The 22,553-nt window shown below is 37.6% G+C and overlaps 1 long non-coding RNA gene across 1 annotated transcript; it reads right to left on the reverse strand.

The window, feature by feature from the left end:
* Positions 1-702: 702 nt before the first annotated feature.
* LOC141564840 (uncharacterized) lies at positions 703-22,054 on the reverse strand. Its single transcript, XR_012488755.1, has 5 exons — positions 21,611-22,054; positions 20,203-20,290; positions 13,236-13,366; positions 10,788-10,902; positions 703-816 (listed from the first exon to the last, which is right to left on the reverse strand). It is a non-coding gene; the product is annotated as an uncharacterized LOC141564840 (long non-coding RNA).
* Positions 22,055-22,553: the final 499 nt, after the last annotated feature.

Genomic DNA, 22,553 nt, shown 5'->3' on the forward strand with positions numbered 1-22,553 from the left:
CCCATTTTAAGAGGAGAGAGGTTTACAAAGTATTCTTTAATTATAGTTGTATCTGTGTATGCATTATGTGCCTCTCTTAGATTTTAAACTTCATGAGGGCAAGATAAACACTTTGTAAAAATCTTCCTATAGGACCTAGCTCAAAGTTTCTCTGAAGAGAGAACTCTCTTGAGTACAAGAACTTAAGAAAAAAATTGATAACTATTTCAACATAATTTGTTTCCTATTCATTTCTATTTATTTTATGTATGCAGTTCTAAAAACATTTTTTGAGTAGCGTTTCATCAGACTGTCAAAGGGAAAAGATTCTATCACATGTACATGTGTCACGTACACACACACACACACAGAGTTAAGAAACCTTGACCTAACTTCACATTCTCTTCATTGTTCCAAAATGTGTAGCTTTACTAATGCTGATGCTCTCTCAAGAATGCAATTTCATATCTTTTATGACTATTTTAGTAGATGGCATTGTGAACAAAATTCATCACCTGAGAGTCAACCTCAGGTGAGGAGCTTCTCAGAATTTGATATCAATGGTGCCCAAGTGATGAATCCAGAATCCTTCACCTGGCCAATATTTGAAGTCTTTTTGGCTTTGACTCAAGAGAATTTAAGTGAATTTAAGTTTAAAGTCTCTCAGGTAGTAAGTGGATCAGATATATATATATTTTTTTATTTCAGATTCCTTATTTTTCCCCCAATTACACATGACTTCTTCTGGACCATATCAACCTCTTTTAGGAAACAAAAAAAGAGGGCGCAGCTAGATGGCACTGTAGCCAGGAGTGTCAGTCACTGAGCCTTGATTGCCTTCAAAAAAAGAAAAGAAAAAAGAGAGAGGTAAAGTCATTTGAAGGCCAGAGTCATACGACTATCAGTACAGAAAGTGTTTGCAAGTTATTACCCTTAATATTCTGCTCAAGTCTTGGGAAAGATACTGTGAGAAGAGGAAAACTTTTGAGTCACAAAAGTCCTCTTGTTATTTAAATGGGGGGGGGGAATGAAGCTAGACTTGTAAAAGGGAAAAAAAAAAGGTTTATTTCTTCTCATCTTTAACTTAGATTCCTTTTAAGGAAAAAAAAAATCTCAACCATCACCTTCAACAACATAGTTCTGACCACTGAGTTTGGGTTTTCCAATTTGAGTTTGGCAGCAGTCACCACCTTTGGGAGTTAACTTTCTCTACTTCCAGTTCTCCTTGGACATTTTGGGTTTCCAATGGGATTCCAAAGACAAAACCGCCAAGGGCTGATGCCCACAACAAAGACAGAATGGAACAGGAGGCAAACAAGCCATAGCAAGTCCAGAAAGATCAGCAAGAGATTTACGGAAAGGGATTTACATAAAGTCACTTTAGCTTCATTAGCAGGTTCAGTCAATTCATGGGTTTTTTGCCTTATCATGTTCAGTTCTGAAACCGCCAGGGGCTCCCAGGGCAGGGAGTGCTAGGAAACATGTTGAAGCAGTTTTGCAGACAAGGAAAAGCAAAGCTGGAAAGAAGGAAGGGGCCGCTTACCCATCAAATCTCTTTGTTTAACCAACCCATTCTAGGGGTAGTATCACAGTAGGGCTAATCTTTTCCCTTAAGCTGGTATGAGTTCTTCAAAAAAAAAAAAAAAAATTACTTTTTGGATATTATCTATCTAAAAGGTGAGTGTATTTAAAATAACCAGCAAGCTTTCCTCTGCAGATTATTAATTCATGATTTCATTATATTACTCATCCAACAAGCTTTGTTGAGCTCAACTTTGTAAAAGATGTTTTACTGGGATGCATGAGACTATAAAAGATGCCAACGGTCAGAGTCTCTGGAGTCACTGGTAATCAATAATAAGATAGATGATATTTATCTATTGATTGATCTATCTAGCTATCTCCATATATATATATATATGTATATGTATATACACACACACAAACATGATGTAACAAGGGAATGGCTTTAAGAGAGCCCATAGGCAACTACCTAATGCAGACAATGTAGTACTGGATGATGCAAAGAAAAAGTGCAAAGAAGAGTGGAATTTGGGGGACCCTGTAAATAAAATTTTTCCAAATGTTTTATAGAGAATATATTATAGCTAACATTTCCCCAGCATATTGATTTCAACATCATATCCATGCCATGTACCATCTGATCTAAAATTTAATCTTAAGATTAAAGCTGACACTGAACCATATACTAACCATACGCTTCCCCATTTTAAAAAATTAGGAATGACTAACAGATCTCAGTCAACAAGATCTAAGGAATCGGCTACCAAAGAGAAAATAAACATAAGGATAATTTTTTTTTTTTTTTTTTTTACTAAATTTTCTATTACTTTTCTCATCCCACTGAGTTTCTATTTCATGGAATTCCATATCTTCTCCCTTCTTCCCTCCCTCTCTCCCTTTCTGTGTTTCTGTTTCTACTGTGTCTTTCTGGTCTGTCTCTCTCTCTCCTTTCCTTCTTTGTGTCTTTCTCCCTTCCTTCCTACCTTTCTTTCATAATCCTCTTTAAATTTATCCTTTGCATCAAAATGAACTTTGCATAGCATCACACAAGCTCTCAATTTTCCTCACTCCCAAAAGATTTACACAGATCATACTCAAATTCCCTGGAGATATATATGTGGGCACATTTGTCCTGAAGCAAGGACAGCTAAGCCAAAAGGGTAACAAAGGGCACCCAGATTGGCTATCTATCTTTTTCCTCCTAGGGATAACTTTGAATGTTTCTGTTGCTTTGAGCCTAATGAAGCAATTCAAACACATTCTTAATCAAAACTTTGTGACAGCGAAGAGCAAGAAATTAGCCCTTGGGGAACTAACTTCAAAGAGCATCAAACAGGAGTATATCACAGGAAATGGGTCCAAGGGACCCTGACTTCCATACCTCTTTTCTACCTCAGGAAACTGGCTGGCTAACCAAATGAATCAACTCCCCAAAGAAAAAATAAACAAATCACAGAATTTAATCAATGGTTTGGGGACAATTAGGAGAAATATCTTTAATGGTATATTGAAAGACTCTATCCTTAACCCTCCACTCTCCCAAACCTGTTCAGGGACATTTTTATTAATTACCTAGATGAAGGACAAGAAAGTAAAGCTTATCAAATGTGCAGATGAGACAAAGCTGGGAGGGACCTAATATGGCATCTGTCAGAATTAGGATTTGAAATTATTTTGACAGGGCTAGAATGCTGGGTGGAAACCTATACGATGAAATTGAATAGGGTTTAGTTTATACTTCTATATTTAGTTTTAGAGTCAATTGTAGACATATTGGCTGGAGAGACTGCCTGACAGCATTTTATGGAGATTGGGGAAAGATCAATGGCTTTAGCTTCCATTGGAGCCAATAGTATTGACGTTCCATCATCTTTGCTGGAGTCGGCTGGTGAATCTAAACATGGAAGTGATACTAGATAAGGGAGTTACTGATCTGTGGCTAAGTCCAGAAGCCTGGAAATAACATGCCCCTAATTATGAAAGGGGCTGCTGTTCCTTCCATCCCTCAGTGGCTCAAATCAGCCTTGCATAAGGACCTCATAAATCACTAGGAAAATGAAAGCCAAGATTCAGCACAAAACAGCCTTCTATGGCTGCCCAATGACTCCCAGATTAGATTAAGCCAAAGACATGGGGAGTGATTCTTCAAAAGTCATTCAGGAATAGATTGAAGGCAATATAGAGGGTGAACTGGGGTAGTGGAGGCCCCAGGTGGTTATGCAATAGGCCTTTGTCTTTAACGAAAGAGCAAAGGATTTCATTTAGCTATCATTTTCCTTTAAAGGTTGATAAGGGGTGCAGAGCAGAGGTGAAGGGAATGGATAGGAGTCACATTCAGGGAAACACACGTATATGTGAACATAAGTCAAAACTGTTTGCAGCCAGATGGCTACTTAAAAGACAACAGAGCTACAGAGGCCATTTTTTAGAGGCCCAAGGGGAGTGTAGAAAAGCAAGACAAAAGGTCTGATTCTGCTATTTCACAGGATGTGAAGCTATAGGAAGCCAAGTGTCAGCCTCCCACCTTTAAGGTCACGTGTCTTAGTGAGCCCAGGAGACATGGAGCTATTTAATCAGCCAGGCACTTACCCCTTGGCCTGCAAATGATGTCAAGACATCATTCATTTATTTATCCATTTAATTAATTCATGTACTTGCTCAATGTGTGTCCTGTTGTTTCCAGGTCCTTTTTATGCCTGTCCCTGCCAATGTTATCGGTCTTGGCTACATCTGCTGGGCTGACTCTGCACAATGTCATACACAGATAAGGCCTGCTTAAAAGCTTTTGGGTGGAATTATTGAGTAAACCTTACTGTGGGCAGCTGTTGAGCAGTCGTTTGTTGTTGTAGGAGAAAAAAAGAGAAAGCCTGGCATTTCTCAGACACAGGTTAGACCAGAAACATGAGTGAACCACTTGCCTGGGCCACAGCAAATTTCCCAGTAGATAAGATGATGTTTTAGCAGATTCCCTTTTCTATCCCAAATGTTGGTCAGTCTTGCATCATAAAAGGGTCACTGGACCGAAAATCAGAAGACCTGACTTCTAACTCCTCCTAATCGATAAGCTGTGTGGCCTTGCCCAAGCCTTTTCAGAAACTTTGTCTGCTGACCCATAAAGTAAAAAAAACGAGACTCATACAGACAGCGTCACAGGGTGGTTGTGTGGAAAGAAACTGCTTCATAAACTTTTTTTCCCTCTAAATTGTTATGGACTTAAAAATGAAATATCATTTATCTGTACAGATCCATTGCAGATCTACCAGCCTTCACTGATCCCCAACAGAGCATATTAGAGTAGTTCTATAAATGAGTAAAATGTTATCGAGGCACCTTTTGTCCCAAATTTTGTCTTGCTACAAAATATCTCTATGTATGTATATGTGTAAACATGTGTACATATACACATATAAATATATATATATATGTGGTGTAACAGGAGATAATTTGAGACAACCCTCAATAATTGAGACAATGACTCTAAATAAAGTTATACTTACTGATAAGACTGCTCTAGTACATTCAAATGATAGATGTTATATAAGCATCTATATGTGTCATAAATACATATATTATGAGATGGGTAGCTGTATGGCTCAAGGGCTAGACCATTAACTATAATTCGTAACATTGACAATAATGTCCATGTATCATTTATAAGACCCAGAAAGTATTTTATATGTTATCTCATTTAATCATCACAATAACTCTCTGAGGGAGTTGTTATTACTGTCTCCATTTTACAGAACAGTGAACTGAGGCAGAGAGGTCAAACAATTTGCTTAGGGTCACACAGCTATGTAAATCTTCTAAGACAGCTTTGAACTGAGATCATCTTGATTCCAAGGCTCTCTTTTCCTCCATCTACTTGTCTCAGTTGCTTACTAAGGACTCATGGGACTTGAGGGAAAAAATAACTTTAGCTCTTTGGACCCTGTTTCTTTTGGACCTCAGTAAAATAAAGAAGTTGCACCACCTTCCCTTGGGGTTGGGCATCTCAAACAGAGATATGAAGGCTTTTTTTCTGCAGTGTTCAGAGATTATAGTAATCTACCATGTGACCCACTAGTAAAATCTGAGCTTGAGAGCTCCTTGAAGGCAATGGAATCACAGAATGTCAATTAATCAAATCAATGAGCTTTTAGTTTTTCTAAAATTATGTGCCTGGAAAATACAAAAGCACATCTGAAATAGTTCTTGACCATGAGCAGCTCACAGCCTGGCCAAGGGAAACAGAATCTACACATACACATAGGTATGAAGTGGATACAAGGTAATTTAGAGGTGAAAGCACTAGTACTGGGGTGAGAAGAGACAGATATCAGGAAAGCCTTTATGGAGATGATGTTTCATCTGAGTCTTGAAGGAAACTAGGAATTTGAGAGTCAAAGGTGAGGAAGGCATAGATTCCAACACTGGGACCACCATTGCAAAGGCATACACTCAAGATGGAGTGTTGTACATGAGGATCAGCAAGAAGACCAGTTTTACCAGAGTGAATCTTAGAATGTTGGAGCTGGAGGTTCCAAGACCATCTAGTCCACTCCCTCCATTTTTTTAAATAGTTTTTATTTCCCAGATATTTGCATGGGCAATTTTACAACATTGACAATTGCCAAACCTTTTGTTTTAATATCCACTTCCTCCATTTCTAAGGCATGGAGATAAGAAGTAATGTCTTTATTTGTAAAAATGGAAATAATAATAAATTTATAACGTGCCTCATAGGATAGCTGTAAGAAAAGTGCTTTATAAGTTTTAAATAAAAATTATAATAATCATAGTAATTGTTATAAATATATAAATATAAGTAAAATTTTAATAATAGTTATCAAAATTATAGTAATTATTATCCAAAATGATATTATGTGATGATAATAGTGATATTATTAAAAGTAATTATTAATATTGCTGATAATATTTTATTTTGTAATAATTTTGGATAATAAATATTATCTAATTTCTTTTGGTATGGAAATGAAAGACTAAAAGTTCTCATGGAAAATTCATTTAACCTCTTCGGGCCTCTATTTCCTCATTTGTGAAAAGAACTTGGATTTAATGGCTTATAAGATCCTTTCTCATCCAAATCTATGATTCTTCAACCAACTCGTTGAGCAGTTTATTCTTGAATCTGAGAAGCTCATATGCCGTTTGCTAGGTTAAGTCTCAAGTCTCCTTCACTGACTTTTTCAATGCAACTTCTGACATTGGATTGTGTTTCTTTCAAGGACTAATAAATAAAAGGGAGCTTGGAGTAGAAATCTGCTGGTGCTAAGCAACCAGGAAACTAGACTTTTACAGGACTAATTAAAAAAAAAAAAACCTTTAGAGATGAGAGGCAAATATTCTCTTACCTTTGTACCCTATTACAAAAGCATTTTGGCCTTTGACATATACAAAAGATGTGTAAATATTTTTTACTATCAATTTCCCTATTGATTCAGAGTCTTCATACTGTTCTTAGCTATCATTATTATTGCTATCATCATCATCATCATCACCACAAAACCTTTGCTCCTTCTTTTTATATCTTTGCCCATGGTCTTACTTCCTTGCATAAGCACTGAATCAATTTTTAGCCATGAAATGAAAGAGAAAAATAGCATAGAAAGCATGAGGAGAAAAACCAAGAATGCGGCCCTATGTAACTCTAGCTATGTGAACATGAGTAAACCACTTACTTAATCTCTCTAAGCTTCCATTTCTTCATCAGTAAAATGTGTATGAAAATACCTGTAATTCTCAGCTCCTAGGGTTGTTCTGGGGATCAAGTAAAATGAAGCAAGAAAATGAGAAGGGGAAGAAAAAAACGGAAGGGGTAGGGGAAGGAGAAAGGAACTAAGTGATACTATAGCATGCCAGACTTAGGATCAGGAATATCTGAGTTCAAATCTGGCCTCGGTACTTATTATGTGACCTTGAGCAAATCAGTTTCAGTTTCCTCATCTGTAAATTGATCTGGAAAAGGAAATGGCAAATTCCAGTATCTTTGCCAAGAAAATCCGGCAAAGAGGTCATAAAGCATCAGACATGACTGAAAACAACAAATAAGAAATCAGCACTTATATGAATGCCATTTTTGTGTAATTTTATATTTGTATATATAACATTTATATAGAGCTTCAAATACTTGATACATTTCATTTAACCCTTACAAATAACCTTTTGATGTAGGTACTATTATCATTCATCGTTTATCGTTTTATAAATGATAAATGACTTGCTCAGTCACACAGCTAGTAAAGGTCTGAGGCAGGATTTGAATTCAGGTCTGCCTAACTCCAAGCCTGATCTTTTAGCTATTAAGAACTTAAGATAAGGCATGTAGAGTGAATTATAAATATTAACTATTATAGTTTTGAAACAGCCTGAATTCTGTCTTCTAGGAAAGCTCAGCCCATAATTCCCTCTTGTAAATTTATAGAATTGTCATCTATAATTGCCAGCTTCTTAAACTGTGGTTCATCGCCTCATATGGGATCTCATAACTGAATGTGAAGGTTGCAAAATATTGATTTATAATCAATAAATGTTTGATTTGTATATCTACTTTATATATTTATTTACCTTTTTCAGGAGAAAAGCGGTCGTAAGTGAAAAATGTTTAACATGTGCTCTCCAAATGTAAACTGAAATTAAGACCACCTCAAAAGATATCTTGGTTTGTCCCCTAAGAAGCCATCTATCTGAGGATGGGAAAACAGATGAATCCGCACCTTTGCTTTAATACCTAATTGTGGGGCTTGTGTTCTGACACAATCACAGCAGGCTTCCTAACACATCTTCAACCCCTTATGAGTCTACCATGGATTAATAATTTCTACTTTTCAGGTGCCATTTAGGAAAATTCTATCTCTACCCCCTGCCACTCAGGTCACTTCAAGATCCAACCACTTTTCCAACTACTTCCCATCCCCTTTTGTACAGTTGCGGAATCTGACAGCTAAGCAAGTTAAATGACCGAAGTGCTGAGGGTTTGAGTAAACTTTACCCACAGCTCTTGTGACTTCTAAACCCAGTGCCCTTTCCCCAAGGCTTTGATCCATTATCACAGCAGTCTGTAATTCCTTGAGGGCAGAGATTGTTTTATTTTATCTTTTTGTCCCCAGGGCCTTAAAAAACAGATTTTTAAAAAATTTGTTGACGTGTTATATGTAACGCGACAATAACTTGCCTGTATAATGCACTATTTAAGAAGTGCTTTTCTCTCCAAGAGAAAAGAGAAAGAGGCTAAATTAGCACAGTGACCATTCTGCTCCCCTCCTCCCCTCTTCCTCCCTTCCCACCCCCCCAAGTCCTTGAAGTCAGCTCCAACTTCATTACTTGAAGATTGCTGTCCCTCGCTGGGTGAGAAATGTGCCACTCAAGCAAAAAGCTTCCTGAGTTCTTGCCAACAGATTTTTGTATTTGGATTAAGAAAGCTCACCAAAGAGCCAGTGGTCAGGGGGACAGAGACTCCCTGCTGTCCCCCACGGACTTGGGAGGCCAAGGTTATGAGGTTGCTCTGTGTGGCCCTTTTCAGCCCCACATCCCAAGGAATTTCATTCATCTTAACGTATTAAAACTTCCCAACTTCATGGCCCCCAGGAAAGGAAGCAGGGGACAAAGGGTGGCTACAGGAGGGGGAATGCTTTCTGTCTGGCGCCTCCAGGCAAGGATGAGGCAGGAGCAATGTGAGGGTGCCAAATATAAACTCCTTTACTTTTCTTCTTGTTAGAAACTGGGGGGTAGGTGCTGAGTACGACTGAAAAAAAAGACTTACCTGTGGATTTCAGCCATCCACATCCTCCCTATCCTGCCTTTGGCTGAGGAGAAAAAACTAGCTAGATTTTGACTCTTCAAGAGCCCTCAAGAGGCAAGAGCAGCTAAATACCCTTGGGGGGCTCTAGACAATGACAAAAAGAGGGAAACATTTCTTTTTTTCTACAAGTATCCCAGTTTTGTGGTGAGCAATGTTTGGAAGTCAAACTCCAAAGCCCTACCTTTTTTCATCTGAACTTGACAACCCCCAGCTACATGAAACCCCTTTCTTCACTGCCTCTACCTTAGGGTTCAGGCTGAGGGAGGAGGGACTTTCTAACTGGATCTTGGAAAAGCAGCCTTCTCCCTGGCAGACAGCCACTGGCCTGCTGTCAGAAGTGGAGGTGGAGGGGAAAGAAAAGGAAAAGGTGACTGACCAGGTGAAGACCAAGGAAATCAACCAAGTTTGGACCTTAAGCAGAGAGAATTTCAATGTTCGTGTTGAGGAATTCATTCCAAGGATGGGCAATATCAGGAATGCAACATGTTGAGAGGGCAGTTGGAAGTCGATTGGGCTTAGTTCTTGGGATCATAAATAACCTCTCATATTTTACTAATGAAGAAAGACAGATTTAGGGCTAGAAGGTTATCAGATACAACTCTCTTATTGATAGATGAGGAAATTGAGTCACAGAGATTAAGTAATTTGCTCACACAATAAAGGATCTGGGGCATTTCTAAAACTTAGTTGGTATAGTAGATAGAGTAGAGTCCAGATCCAAAGTTAGGAAGTCATCTTCCTGAACTCAAATCTGGCCACAGATATTTATTAGTTGTGTGACTCTGGACAAGTCACTTAACACTAGGTGCCTCAATTCCCTCAACTGTGAAAGGAGCTGAAGAAGGAAATGGCTAAGCATTTTTGCCAAGAAAACACCAAATAAAGTCTGAAATGACTGAAATAATGCAACAATAAGTTCTTAATTTCTTGTTGAACACAATGAACTGAAACTTAGAGAGACATAAGTCACAATAGGTGACATAGTTGGGGTTTGAACTCAGATCTCAGATCCTCTGATTATAAATCTACCATTTTTCCCAGGATACCATGATACTTCCACTAATCCCCTGGACTATTGGAGATCTGGAGGCAGGGAGAAACATTAGAACAAATCTATACATTAAGATTACTCGAGTAGCTTGTGTGAAAGATGGATTAAAATAGACAGAGAAGAGGCAGATTATCCAATTAAAATGGAAATGTTTTGTGGAGAATTGACAAAAATGTTGACCCATTTGTGGAGTTACCCATTAGTAAAAATTCCCCTTGGGTAATGGGACACCCATTGTTGGTAAAAGAGGATCAGATAGAGTATGGAGCATAAAATTCTCTGGAAAGAAAGGCAACAGGGGAATGGTCTTAGGGACTCAAGGCCCATCCTGAAGGGACAGAGTACCTCAAGTGGATTGAGAGCCCCAGAAGGAGGACCTACTTAGCATGTTTATTTGTTTTTTTTTTGTTTGTTTGTTTGTTTTTTTCTCACCTGCCAATGGAAATCTTAACATCGAGTGCTCCCTCTGGTGTCCCAAACCAAGACTTGTCTTCTCATTTGCAGAAATGACCACTGGATGCATGATAGATTCCATATTGCCCATTGTCTTCTCCAGCAACAAACATATAAAGGGTCATATAAGAGCAAAAACAATAGAAAATATAAAGGTAATGTAGAAGCATAGCTCAATGGTGCAGTAGATAAAACAGTGAGCAAGAGAGTCAGCAAGACCTGAGTTCAAATATGGCGTCAGAGACTTACTGTGCCACTTGGTCAGAGTCTATCTTACTTTACTCATCTGTGAAATGAGAATAATAACAGCATCTACCTTTCAGGATTGTTATGAAGATCAAATAAAACAACATTTGTAAAGCCAATAGCATAGTGCTCCGTACAAAGTAGGTCTTTAATAAATGCTTGTTACAATTGAATTTAGAAAAACCTGAAAAGATTTACATGAATTGATTCTGAGCGAAACAAGCAGAACCAGAAATACATTGTACGTAGTAACAGCTAGATTGTGCGGTGATCAAGTATGAAAAATTTGCTTCTTCTTAGTGGTTCAGTGATCCAAAGCAATGCTAATAGACTTTGGACAAAATATGTCATTTGTATGCAAGGAAAAAAAAAAAAGGCAACTAAGAAGATTGAATATAAATCAACACATGCTATGTGCATTTGTTTGTTTGTTTGTTTGTTTTTCTCTTTCCTATGGTTTTTCCCTTTTGCTCTGATTTTTCTCTCCCAACATGATTTATAAAGCAAGTGTGTTTAAAAAAAATAAATAAATTTACCAGGAAAAAAAAAGTACATAAATAAACAAAATGCTGAGTACAACCTTCCTTCCTATCCTAGCTGGATATAATAGGCAGCTGTGTTCCCTCAGTTTATAATCTGATACTGGTTTTTCCTCCGATGTCCACTACTGATATAACGATTCCCAAAATTATCCCAGCCCCAACTGGGCAAATGGTTCCCTCATTTCACATCTGATTCCAAGCCCTTTCGGCAACAACAAAGCATTTCTAATACCCAAGCAACAGAGTCAGACATCGGGGCTTCTGCTGACACAAGAGAAGCCTGGGGGCCAACTTTCTGCCTCTTTGAAACAAAATCTTCTGAATTCTTTGCAGTCTTTACACAGGCCTACCCTCATTTCCTGGCACAGCCTTTTGTACACATACTTCCATGCCTTTTCCTTCTGTCTTCATCTGGGCTATTCTTGCCGACTTCTGTTTTGTAGCCTCACTGATTCCTTTTCTCATGCTAACAAAACGCTTGTATTGGATCTGTTTTGTAGCTGAGGTCCCCTATTAAATGAAGTTCTCAAAATCTCTGTCAGCTTCTTTATTTTCCTAGAAATGAAAACCTTTTGTTTCCAGAGTGCTAGCCATTTATGGAAAAGTTTTCATCCCACACAATCCTATTTGCTTTTTTTTTTTTTTTTTTAAATTAAATCGTCGTTTTGAGTCGCAGCAATGGTGTAGTGTGGATAAAAAAATCTGGGCATAGAATTTAAAAGACCTGACTTCAAGACCTGCCTTGGATATATGAGCCCTGCTGCAGGACATTGGGGCAAGTAACTTAACAGTTCAACATTCTAGACAACTAAGAATATAAATTGCAGAATATAAACCAAGGCTGATCGAGGGAACCCAATCCCTCATCCCGTTCTCGTTTCCAAGTAAAGCACAAATCAAATATAAAATTGTGGGGTGTATTATTTCTAGGACCACTTTCACTCAGAGAAATCAAACATGCAACCCAATGTAATGGTCCCTAACACAGATGCAGTGATAACAGCTAGCATTTACAGCTTACCATGTGGTAAGTAAGCACGGGTAGAATAGAGCAGTGGTTCAAACGTTTGTTCTCAGTGACTTTATAACTATGAATTATTGAGGCTCTATCAAAGTGATTTTGTTTTATGTGGGTTATATTAGAAATAAAAACTAATTTTGAATTTGTAGACCCTCCGAAAGGATTCTCTGGACCACATTTTGAGAACCACTGGGGTAGGGAACCTCTCTACCCTGCCTCACCATGTTGCTAAAGACAAAACTAACTGAATAGACTGACTTTTCAGAATTCCTCAATTCTTGCACATATTTCTACCTTCTGAAAATAAGTTTTTGATAAAGTTGAGCCACAACTAGTGGAAAGAGGGGTCGGTGTGATTCTCATTGATTACCTTCTTTTCTTTCTACTTTGTTTTTGGTCAGTATGGTGAGCTTAATTTTAAAAAAATAAAAATAAAAATAAATTTTAAAAAATTAAAAAAAAAAAACTTTTCAAGAACCCATCTGCTACTTTTTTGGGATCTGCTCTGACTCTGCACAGACATGAATGTGTGTATCGTCATTTGTCCTGCTTCAGTGTAGGTTTAGCGTTGGCACAACACTGGGAAGAAGGGAAATAGAAACTTTTGACAAAGCTCACCTCAATCTTTCTAGTGATGAAAATCCACGCCACCTGCCTGGGCAGCGTGCCCAGGATGTGATCATCCGTTTTCTAATTAAAGATGTTCTACTCTTTGCTTTTCACACGCACCTATGACACGGGCTTTAACTCTGCATGTGGAAGATTGAGCAGTGTTAGTCCTTTGGGCCCCTGAAACTGGCAAGATTTCCTCATTAGGCAGCTAATTTAGCTCAGACATTGATTATTCTATCCCCCCGTCCTTTTTGATGGACGATCCCCAACGTATTCGTCTAAACAGGGACCATTTAGTGACCTCTCTGCCTTTCTTTAAATTCCAACTAAAATATCATCTCCTCAAGAAAGCCCCATTCTCCCTTATTTCTAGTGTCTTTCCTGTATTACTTAGTTACCCTGTGTATAATTTGCTTTATATATACTTGTTTGCATGTTGCCTTTCCATTAGATTGCATGTTCCTTGAGGGTAGAGATTTTTAATTTGCCTTTTTTTTTTTTTTTTTTTTTTTTTTGATCCCCCATGCTTAGCACATAGTAGATATTTAGTAAAAGTTTATCGAATTGTTATGGATTAAATTGAAGGGATCGATATTAGAAGGAGAAAAATAGTTGTAAATAGTACTGGCTAGATCATGCCTATTTCTCACCAGTTCAATGACTAGGAGTAAAATTTGTTCCATTCTTCTCACGCCTGCCATTTGTTTAAAGTTCTCACCCCTGTTTAGGTAAGTATCACACTACAACCTTTACCATGGAGACTTGATGGGTCAAAAGTTTCTACCTGTCATTGGACAAGCACGTTTCTGTGGTTTTTTAACCTTGAAAGAACTTCCACTGGTAGGTAGACTGAGAATGGAGAAAGAGTCCATATTGGCTGGCATCCATGTTGGCCAGGCCTTCTCCCTGCTTGCCAATTTGTGGGAGCAGCAAGGAGAAGAGAACAGTGGGAATGAGGAAGACTGAACTGGACTGGACCTGAGGTGCTGACCAGCATGAGGGAGAACAGAGCAAAGCTGAGGCAGTGTGACCAAAAATGGGAATAAGTAAAAGTGGACAGACCAGAAGACTGTATGGTTGGTAAGACACAAAACCCTACAAAACATTGGTTTTTTTCCTTCACTTCATTCTTGAACCAAGGAAACTGCTTTTTTGTCTACCTATTCTATTTCCCCTCTAACCCAATTTGAGAATGGGTGTGGGGAGAAGACATTTGCCTCCTCTCAATGGAAGCCAAAGCAGTTTAGTTATTTGAAAACATTATTCCTTTAACTGCTCAATCTTGCTTCTAAACTGAAACTATTAGCAAGAAATATAATGGCTATATAACATAAATTTGGATGATTATGACATATTCAGAACAAGATTGAGAAAAAAGAAACCAAAGCCTTTGAAAAGGTGTTTTCCCCCCCTCGAGAAGAATTTGAATGGATGTAGAGCTGATTAAAAGTATATTAGGTATGTATATATGTGTGTATATATTCAGATCACACTCCAGATTTTTTTTTTCTTTTCAAACAAGTAAGATAAATTTTAAGAAAACCAGTTAAGAGCCATAGAAGATGGTAGATTGGTGAAATTTTTTTCCTAAAGGTCCGTCGACATCAAAGTCCATGAGTTTGTTGCTAACATTGCTTAATATCGAGGAGTCATCCCCTCAGGGCCCCTGTTTTTCATGGATGGCACACCTCTCTCACTCACCCCTCCCATCCCCATCATCAGGGGCTTCCATGTATGAATATACACTTAGAATTAAAAAAAAAAAAAAAAAGATTCTCATGGTTTAAAATTTATTAAATTATATTTTACATTCTTCCTTTTATTATTATTCAGTTTGCTTTTTAAGCAAATTTGCTTCAGAGACACACTCATTATGAAAGATTTCTTTTTCTTTGTTGCCTCTGGATTTTGAATTAATTTTAATACAAGTTTTCTTGCAGATTTTGGAAGAATTTTCTTTCTTTTTAATCTTTCTTATTTTAAAATTTGCTTAATTAAAAAAAGTTTTATTTTCTTGTAATTCATTTGAAATTATATTTTCCCAGTTCTGATTTCTTTAAATCTGATTCTAGTTCTGTTGTTGTTGTTTAAGTCTTCTAGGTTGTGTGTCCCGCTTCCAAAATTCTGCTACTGTAGTTATAGGATGATTTTATTATAAATTGTTTCTTGTTAATGTTGGTGATTAATGCACTAAGTAGGTATTTTCACGAAAATGTGTGATATGTGAGTGGTGCCTATTTAGTGCCTTATGTACTAATAGTTGGTATATATTAATCACAACTGTTTTCCCATTATTCTCTGCATGTCATTTTGTGTTGTCACTAATTAATCTTGCTAATTTTCTATGTAATAATCGCACGCAGCCATTGATTCGTTATTATTATCACATAGAACTGCATTTCTAATACTTGATATCTTGTATATCATTGTGGATTAAATTATTGAAAAAAATGAAGCTGATTTGATTTCAATATGCTGTCATATTATGGGCAGAGATACAAGCAGAAGTCTCGATATAACATTCTAAAAATCACCAAGAACTATAAATAGAACTTTGTAAAAGAATTCATAGCAATATGGCGCATATACTCTGGACAACTCTTCTAAAGTCAGACTAGATACATCTGTTGTTGAGGGTTTGTGGTTTATTTCTTCTCTAAGGTCATTGGGTTTCTGCTCTCACTCCACTTTCGGCACTAGCTAGTGAGTGGAATCCCAATTCCATTTAACTACTTAACATCAATTAGCTCTTACAAAGGGATGTTTATTTCAAAGATAAAGTCTTAACAAAGTACACAATCTTCCCCTCAACACCTCAGGGACACATTCTTAGCTGTTTTTAACATGTACCAGTACTAACCCACAAGAAAACAAATAAGCCTTTTTTTCTATATATAGATGCTAGCCTGAAAAAATTCAAAAGGATAATAAAAGTCACTATATATAACTGATGGTATTTACCAACAGAGGATTGGTGATGGTGAAATCTGGCACCTTATACACAAACTGAAGTTTTTGGCTTGGAAGTGATTTGTCAATGAAAAGTTCAAAGACTATGTAGATGAAACAAAGACGAAGCAAAGTTCCAGACATGGTCTGCAAACAATTCACTAACATATTTTCACCAGTGCCAAGAGATAGATGGCAACACTAACCAACAATGAATTTTGTCCACACACATAATAGAGGGAACACTAATGTGAACACAGAAGTTATGTTCCAAAGGCCACATGATATTTGAAGCCATAGTAATTCCTAAGAAACGAGTCATAGCTATTAAATGTAAATTCACAGGGCTCAACTACAGATGAAGCTAAAGGCTTAGGACTTCCACCAGATAGCACGGCACCAGTGTATATATAAATATCTCATTATATTGAAGCAACTTTCTGAGGTCCATGGTTATCTGTGAGAAAAAAAGCAGTTGGCTGCAAGAAGTGATACAAGTAAAGAAGCAGAAACGTTCTGTTCTCTAGAAGGCATTTTACAGTTGAGACGGGGTAGTGTTGATGAGAGCTCTATTGTTGCTGCTGTTGCTCATCCTTCATTTTCAAAGAAAACCAACAATATTACAGGTGGTGACTTGTGGGTGAATTGGATTTAAATAAGAGAGTTGCACAAAGTCATCAGCTTCACTCTTTCTTTCAAGAATCATTGAAATCCAGTGAAAGGACAAAGGCAAGATGGCTGGTATTGGCTTGAGGTTGCAGTGCATGACACTAGCTTCTTTTATGTCTGATCAGATTCTAAGCTCTTCCCAGCATCTGCTTCAGTCACTTTCATGGCTGTTAAAAGATATTGTTCTCATTCACCCATTCCAACAGGAGAAGTCTTCACATGCTTGATATAGACACATACCCCTAACTCACCAACGTCAGTTTCCCTCACCTTCTCAGAATCCAGGTGAGAGTTGGGTAAAAGTGGAAAGTTGGAAAGAGTGATCAAGGCTGCAGAGAAGTTAAAGAGAATGAAGGTTGAAAAGAAGTCACTGGTGGCAACTAAGGGATCATTAGGATCATTGGAGAGGGAAGTTTGAATGGAATGATAACACTGAAGAAAGATTGTAACAAATGAAGAAAGGAACTAGTGAAGAGAAAGTGTGTAGACACCCATTGTGGATGAAAAGATCTAGGATGATAATGGAGATAAAAGGATGAAAAGATGGGGGAGACATGGACATGTTTATAAGCACTAGGAAAAGGGAGAAGAGATTGAAAATAAGTGAAAAAGGGAGCAGATAGATAGATTGGGTGTAGTGGATAGAGTAGCCCTGAAGTCAGGAGGATCTGAGTTCAAAATCTGGTCTCAGACACGTAACACTTCCTAGCTATGTGACTCTGGGCAAGTCACTTAACCCCAATTGCCTCAGCAGAGAAAAAAAAAATGAAACACACACACACACACACACACACACACACACACACACACACACATACAAAACAGATAAAGAAATTAAGTGAAAGAATGGGGATGACGGAGCCAACAATCTGTTAGAGCAGCTGGGATGAAATGGAATTGCTTCAACAAGTAGAGTGATTAGTCTTGGGAAGGAATAAGACCATATCATCATATGAGACAGGGATGAAGGAAAAGAACATAGCAAAAAGTATCTTTATGTGTGTTTAAAAGCGAGACAGAAATAGAGTAAAAGAGAAAAAGAGAGGTTATATACATATATAAACATACACATAAATATATGCACTTGTAAATATGTGTACACACGTAGTACCTAGTTATATATATATGCACATGTATATATATATATAGTTGCATATAGTTTTATGTAGTTATATATAAATACCTAAATATCTATCTATATTTATATCTATGTGTGCATATGTGTATGTATGTGCATAGAACATTTATTTATTTGTGTAACAGGAGGATAGTGAATACCCAAATCACCTAAAATGGAGGCATTCAGATGGAGAGACTGGGATCTGCTGAGAGACAGAAAAATCAGCATGCACGTGTGTATATTTTGTATTAGCCTACCCTTGTGGTTGGGAGCAGCATTTTTCCATCAATATAGTTACTCTCCTACATCCCAATCTCAGGGTGAAGGACTCATTCATTCACGGGGAGTGGCAGGGGGAGACCTGAATTTAGGCATTGTGACTTTTAAGAAAGAGATCAGGGTTTTGGTCTTGTTTTGTTTGTACTTTTCAGTTTTAGATGCAGAGTGGAGCCCCTTACCAAGAAGATGAAGTCGCAGGGACCTTAAAGACTCCAAGCCAGTTGTTGAAGCAAACTTAGCAGATGTAAGAAACCAGAGGAGTGCAAAGGAAACCCAAGGGAGCCCAGTGGAATTTTAAATTTAAACTTGTTGAGATTAATGCTACGTAGGAATTAAATTAAGTTTAATCCTCCTTCCCTACCAAAGATCCAGGTGGTGTGGGGGTGATTAAACAACCCAGGTACTGGAGAAAATGTTTAAATGCTTGTTATTGTTATATCCTTGAAGTAAAAGTTCCTTTGCAAATGCTAATCCATTGTTAAACTGTTAAATAGAATTGGGGTGCTAATCACTGGATTTCTAAAATGGAATGGGAAGATAGACAGTGAAAGTTCTAGGCAATACCCTTAAGAGTACCCGAGAAGAGAGGCCCGTGAAGTAACATACTTGATTCTTAAAGTTCAAAGAGTAGAGACAGAGTCAAACTATGTTATATTTAGATGTTAAAAAGTCAAGACATCAAACATTTACTTAGCAATTATTATGTGTCAGGCACTAGGCTAAATGCTAGAGACACAAAGAATGGCAAAAACAAAAACAAAAAAACAACAGCTTTTGTCCTCAAGGAATTCACATTCTAACTGGGGAAACAAAAACAAAAAACAACTATGCATATGAAAGACCTCTACAGGGCAAATGAGGGTTAATCTCCGAAGGAAGGCACCGCTCTTAAAAGGAGTCGGGAAGACTTCTTGTGGAAGATGGGATTTTAGCTAAAACCTGAAGGAGGCCAGGCCACCAAGAGGAAAATACACAAGCACAGTCAGCAAGAAAGCTTTATTCAAGGAACGCCAGTTCCCAAGTTAATATTGCTGAACAACAGAGTTTAAGTGTAAAGAAATGTAAGACTGGAAAGGTAATAAGTGATTAAAGAATTTGTCTGAAATATAATACCTATCCTTGAAGAATTTACAACATTGGGGAAATGACTTGTGCAAGATGGGGGAAAAAAAATGGTAAATCCCCTTCCTCTAAATTCACGAGCATAAGTGGTAGTACTTGCACGTAGGCCCTTTGACTTCAAGATCTGTATGACTGGAGATGGCCTTGAGATATTGTAAATATCTAATGTTTAGATAGCCCTGTGGGCCTGTGGAGCCTTTTTCAGAGCTGATCTTTCCCTTTGATGTCCACTTTCAACTTTGGCTCCAAGAAAGTATAACACATACATGCAGCGGCGTACCGTGGTTACGGCGGCGCGCCAGGTCGAGGATAACCCGTCGCTGACTTAAGGGGGTCTCTCCCCCAAGCATGTGAAAACTTCCCTGGTGGAATTGGTTAGATGGAAACAATCTGTTCTAATAGCCATGAAGGCAGCTGAAGCAGGCACTGTGGAGCACTTAGAGCTTGGCCAGACATTGAAGACACCAAAGTCTTCCAATGCATCCCGGGGCATAGCCATTTGTCTCACTTTTATCTTCCCGCTGAACTTCAATGACTCTGGAAGAGTGAGCCTAAAGATTTTGTGCAACTCTGCCTCACTTAAATCCAATTTACCTCTAAGTCATGTCGGCTTCAAAAGTGAAAACCAAGCATTTCTATAAGTTTTGCAAAGTGCTTTGCAAATACGACCCTAGATTATCTTCACGGCAACCCTAAAAAATAGGTGGTATTATTATTATTATTATTATTATTATTATTATTATTATTATTATTATTATTATTATTATTATTATTATTATTTTACAGGTAGGGAAACAGAGGCACAGAAGTCAGGGATTTACTTAAATTACATACCTATTAAATGTTTGATGCAAGATTTGAAGTTGTTTCACTCACTCCAAGTCCAGTACTCTATTCCTCACTCTTTCCTATAGGAGAGATGCTGAAAAGGTAGAATCAACAACGCTTAGCAAAAATAGATGTAGGAGTTGAAAGAGTGAAAGATTTGTCTCTTGAATTAGAAAGAAGCTCCCTAAGGGCAGTACTTGAATTTGTATCTCGAGAATTTAGTGCAACATCTAAAATGTTGCAAATACTTAACAAATATTTGTTTGTTGAGTTAAAAGCTTCCAATCCACTGAATTGTATTGTATTTTCAAAAAGAGTTTCTTTTAAGTACAAACTCAGAAAAACAAAACTGGTTTTGTTTTAATTCACACAAGACAATTTGAATTATTTTGAATCTCCATTCTGAAACTTTCAAATATCTTTAATTCAATCAATGTAGAAATATTAGCAATTTTCAAGTTACAGAAATCTGTTAATTCACTAAGCCATAAATTAAGTTTTTAGTTTTCTTCCAAATTCATTATAAATACCTTCAATTCTACAATAGTCGCAAATCTCTAGATTGAAAAGGCACAGATCATGGTTTATTCGTGTGTTTGTCTCTTAAGCTTATTGTGTATTTGTTCTTGATTTCCACACAATCAACATATTAGAAAATACTGAACATGAAACACACCAAAAACTGGAAAGCAGTTTGTAATTTGTTATTAATAAGCTGTAATAATAATGAGCTCCCTTTGACCTAAACTTTGCAATTGAAATAATCCAGTGCAGTAGATAGTACAAACATTATCACTTTTGTTTTAAAGATAAAGAAATTGAGACTCAGAGATTGTAAAAGATTTTCCCCAAGTTTTATAGCTACCAAGAACTGGTGTGAGGCCTCAGACCCCAAATTAATGTAATGAAGCAGAAAGAGCACGAGAACTTTGACTCTGCACTACCTACGTGATCTTGAAAAAGTCACGTAGGCGTCTCAGTTTCCTTAAATGATGGGGTGATAGAACTTCAAGGCATTTTGCAAACCTAAATCAATCGTCCCTTGATTACCAGTTTAGTCATAGCTCTTTGCAGAGAGATTTGCAAAGAGATTACAAAAGAAAGCTGCCGTATACAGCCATTGTTTTCATTGGGAAGGTTCTCAAAATGTGAAACATATCTGCATAATTATATTGGATCTTATATTTGTATGCCATTTAGATCTGAATATTATTTCTAAGTCCACTTGCTAACTTAATAATGATCTAACAGAGCGGCTAGAATTGAGCGAAAGGTCTCTCCCTATCATACTAAATGAAATACTGATGACCTTTGATCTCCTGCTTTATCTCTAGGGGCTTAACAGAGACTTTGTAGTTTGGGGGGCCCCTATACATAAATAACTGACTAATCCAAAGTTTACCCACCTACTCACCTGAGATGACAACTTCTTTTTCATTGGCTCCTTCTAGCGATAGCGTGGTTGGGATGGCGCCATAGCGATAGCGCGCCGCCAAAATCGATTAGTCGTCTCACCCACATCCCCAGGGGGCCGTGCTCTGTTAGCAAAGTGGATTGGTCCCTCGGGTTCTGTTTATGACATTATTGACTTAAGGTGACCAGAAGTCATGCATTACCCCAGAGTTCAATATTTTAACAGGCCGCCCCTTCTAATTGATGTCCCGCTCTTGTCTTTACTCTGCCCTTTTTTGGACCCCTTTCCAGAAACATTATCTTCCTCCCCCGGTTCAGAACTATGCCCTTTCTTGCCTCAACAACTTTTGTTAGATGTATATCAAATAAGAGAAATACACTTAACATCTATTAAATCAGAACATTAACCGTCAGGCCTTGTCGAACCACCGCGAGCATTTTTGGTCACTTCCTAAGATCGAGCTCTGTCGCGGTAAACCAGATTCACCGAGTCGTGTTTCTTTCTTTTTCCTGTTTTGCATCACCCTCTAGTGTTCAAAACAATATCCTGCACATAGGAGCTTTCAATAAATGATCTTTAAAATCATTTGTTTCTGTTTCCACATCTCCTTGAGGAAGTTCATCTATTCTAATTCATTCATTCGGCAGACTTATTTTGAGATTGTAAAGCAGTGATAAGAATACTGACCCATCTCAGTGCTTCTATGCTATTTTGTATTTTGGGATTACTCTTCTCCCTACCTTTCCTTATGAATAAGCTTTCTTTAAGACAACTTAAATGCTGTCTCTTCTCTGAAGGATCAATCCCTCCAGATCCCCAAGTTTATGGCTAACTTTCCCCCCTCGGCCTTCACTATAGTATTTTGATCTGCAATTCAAATGCACTTATAGCCCCTTCCTATATTTCCAGACTTTTCCTTTTCCACAAAACTTTTTGATCCAGT

The sequence above is a fragment of the Sminthopsis crassicaudata genome, chromosome 3 (assembly GCF_048593235.1).
Source record: "Sminthopsis crassicaudata isolate SCR6 chromosome 3, ASM4859323v1, whole genome shotgun sequence".
NCBI lineage: Eukaryota > Metazoa > Chordata > Mammalia > Dasyuromorphia > Dasyuridae > Sminthopsis > Sminthopsis crassicaudata.